At 46.4% G+C, this 3,832-nt stretch overlaps 1 long non-coding RNA gene across 1 annotated transcript; it reads left to right on the forward strand.

The window, feature by feature from the left end:
• The first annotated feature begins 1,115 nt into the window (after positions 1-1,115).
• LOC109294791 lies at positions 1,116-3,796 on the forward strand. Its single transcript, XR_002096622.1, has 2 exons — positions 1,116-2,662; positions 3,335-3,796. It is a non-coding gene; the product is annotated as an uncharacterized LOC109294791 (long non-coding RNA).
• Positions 3,797-3,832: the final 36 nt, after the last annotated feature.

Here is a 3,832-nt window from a genome sequence, read left to right on the forward strand (position 1 = left end):
CGCCGCGCCGCCGCCAGCCGCCGCCCGGGCCCGCATGACAGGGGCCGCGGCCCCGGCCTCGTTCCATATTCATGAGCTGCCCGCCGCTGATTGGCCGCCGGGGACGCATTCATAGGGGGCGGGGCCGCGCGACCTGCTCCTCGAGCCCCAGGCGGCGGAGGCTTCGCGTCACTTGCGGCCACGCCCCTCCCCCTCCCGCCGGCTGCGGGGCGCTGTCACAGCCCCCGGCCCCGAGCGGGTGTGTTACACCCCCTCCGGCCTGAAGCGCACTCGCATGCATGGGTGTGCACTTTGTATGCCTCTTGTCTCACACACCCACCCACCGGTCTGGAGCGTGTGTTATATCCCCTCAGCCAGTCACACACTCACCCCCTGAGCTTGTCTGTGTCACAACACCCCCACCCAGCGAGTCACACACAAGACCGCCCGCCCCAGCCTACAGAGAGAGGGTGTGCGCACTATACGACCCCTCACTCACCCAGTCACCCCCTCCTCGTCCCCTCTAGACTAGAGGATGGGTCTGTGTCATACCCCGCCCCCCTTGCTTAGCCTGGCACAGGGTGTGCACAAGCCCTGACAAGTGTGGGATAGTGGTCTACATGCTCTCACATTTAGGGCCGGAGCTCTGTCACACACACACTTTTCAGGGGCAGTGTCACAGCCCTGCCGCAGTCTTTGGAAATGGCAGCTGCTCCTGGGGTTCAGGGGCTCCTGCTTCAGGGGTTCTCAGGCAGGTGCCCTTGAGATCCTTTCGGGAGCGATGTGAGGTAGCATACGATGTCAGAGCCAATAGGTGTGTAGACATGACGCTCAGAAGAAACCTGGAGATTTCTAGTGAGAATCCGGAGTGTTAAAAGCAGTCTGACCTCCTGTGGTCTTTGAGTTGTTTGCAACTGAGGAATTGCTCTATTATTTTTCTTCAAGTGGAAAGCAAGAGCTGACATTTTTTGAGAAGTGCCTTGAGTCTGTCAAGAGTTGTCTTGAGTCTAAAAAGGTTGCGAATCACTGCTCTAATGTGTGCACACATTGTTGCCTCAGCAGGGAGTGGTTATTCTTGCTTCACTCCGGGGCAGTGCCAATGCCCCTCACCCTTACACTGCCAGCCCACCAGACTGGGGCAGTGGCAGTGTCTCAAATCCACCTAGCCCTCACACTGGTCAAAGACAATTCCCTGCTGCCATCTGTCCTCCCTCCTTACTAGCCTGGGGCAGGATCAATGTCTCACATCCATGGGAGGGAGGATTTTACTTGACTTGTAAAGCTAGTAAGCGCTCAGACATATTTGATGTCCTGGGGAGAGGTCAACATCAGTTTTGCAAAGAGGAATGATCTTAGAAATCTCTCGAGTATTTTGAGGGTGTCAATATGCATGTGGATAAGGGGGAGCCAATTGATAATTGGAAGTGAAACACAGTCTAGTTGGAGTTTCAGACAGCTTTCAACAATGTCACACGCCAAAGGCTCTTAAAGTAACTAAGCTATCATGAGATAAGAGGGAAGATCCTCCCATTGATTGAAAATTGGTCAAAACAAATAAATGGCAATTTTTCACAATGGGGGAAGGTGAACAATGGTGTCCCCCAGGGATCTGAGTGATTCAACATATTTATAAATTATATGAAAAAGGAAATAGTGAAGCAGCAAAGTTTGCAAATGATAGAAAATTATTTGAGGTAATCAATTCCAACAGTGTTACAGAACAATTTTACAACACTGAATAGACAACAAAGTGGCAGATGAAACTGAACATTGATAAGGATAAAGAAATGCAGGTGGGAAATAATAACTGTAACTATATACTCAGCAATTCTCTAAATATCAATCCAATGTTCAGCAAGGGTCAAATAGTAACTTACACATTAGAAATCGCTAGGAAATAATTTGAAAACAAAACAGAAGTCAACATTATAGACTTTTACAGTGCACCTGTATCTCGGGTCCTGTGTGTAGTTCTGGTCACCCCCTCTCAAAAAGGACAACTATAAAAACTATAAAAAGTACAGAGACAATCTGGAGTATGAAATAGCGTTCATACAGGGAGAGATTGGAAAGTCTGGGACTCTTCAACTTAGAAAAGTGATGACTGATGCAGGAGCTATGATAGTCTGAGGTTGATAAAATTGTGAATTGTGTGGAAAAAGGGAATAAGGTATATGGCTGTTTTATATGTCTCATAATGAAGAACTGGGGGGCAGAAGGATCAGGTAGCAGGTCTAGATCAAACATAAGAAGGTACTTTTTCACACAGAGCATAATTCCTATGTGGAACTCTCTGCTACAGGATTTTGTGAAAGCCAATAGTATAACTGGGTTAAAAAAGGGAGTAGACAAATTAATCAAGACAGGTCCTCCAAGGACTACTAAACACATCAATGTAACCTAACTCTGGTGGCCAACAGAATATGGGATGGCTGATACGTGCCTGTTCCTAATATTCTTCCTCTAAGGCAGTGTTTTTCAACCTGTGTCTAAGGGGTCCCTGAAAGATGACTATGATCAATCAAAAGTTCATGAATACCCACATCTACAATTCAAAGGTGTCTGCACCTCCATTTGAAATTTCAAAAGGGCTCTGTACCTCCATTGAAAATGTTTTAGGGGTCTACAAATGAAAAGTTGAAAACCACTGCTCTAAGCTAGCCACTTCTTCCCACTATTGGAGGTAAGATACTAGACTAGAGGGACTTCTGTATAACCCAGTGTGGCAATTTTTATGTTCTAAACTCCCAATCCAGCCAATATACATTCGGTGCCATATTTCAGATACTTTTCTACCCCCTAAATCTTAAGCCCCGTAGCTTGTTCTGGTTTTTGATAGATTGCATAGCATCATGAGACAATGGCAAAGTTCCTGTCAGAAGGTGGGGTAGATTTGCACCTTTATAAACTACCTAAATCAGAGATGCATAAGCTTTTGTAAGCAAAGATCTTACTTCATCAGGTGCTGTGAAGGGATTGCAGGAAGGAGATTTGCTAAATAGAAAGCAGTGATTAGAAAAGAAAGGGTAGGGAAGGGAGGAGGGAAAATGGGGTGGGCACTACTGAGAGAGGCAAGGTGGGTTGGAGAGAGAAAAACAAAGCATTTAACCCAAGGACACAGGGGTTATAAAACTAATCCAGGTAGCGGGGTAAGGATCTGTACCCGCTTAGACAATACAATCCAGTCTGTTGGTAATTTCTTGTTCTGCAGTTTTCCGTTCAAGTTTTTTTAATTTTTTTTTTTGTCTAAGAACAGCTGCTCTGAGGTCAGTGATGGCACATCCAGGGAAGTTAAAGTGTCTGCCACAGGCTTGTCTGTCTTTCTGGTTTTAATGGCTGACCCGTTTTCATGCAGGTGCTAATTAATCTTTGTGCTGCACTAGCAAACAGAGGTGTGAACCCGATGGTTCTGTCTCTGGAGAAAGAGGGAATCTTCAGATCACTGTGTGTAGTGTCTCTACATCATACCTACAATGACCAATGCTGCCCGGAGCACCTAAAGACATTTCCAAGGACATAGCATAGCAGGAGTGTGGCTGTACGCTGCCTTTGCCCATTCTGGCATCCAGAGCTGAACTCAGGTTGGGCACAGTGATGTATCCAGCCAGTGACATCTGTTGTGTTCCTATACAGAGGAATGCATACCCTGCATTCACAGCCTCAGTGGAAGCAGTCTCTAGAACTGATCCAACTGTAAAGGTTCATTAAACAATATCTTCTGTTGGCTACTGTCTGTTTTCTTCCAATCCAGATATTGTGGGTTCCAAAAGTATCATCCCTTTGGTTGACAAGTAATATTGCTTCCCTGTACAAAATTGAAAACACAACAAAATTAGGAGCTATATCTTCCAGC

This window comes from Gavialis gangeticus, unplaced genomic scaffold (genome assembly GCF_001723915.1).
Source record: "Gavialis gangeticus isolate Ggan-Ray unplaced genomic scaffold, GavGan_comp1, whole genome shotgun sequence".
NCBI lineage: Eukaryota > Metazoa > Chordata > Crocodylia > Gavialidae > Gavialis > Gavialis gangeticus.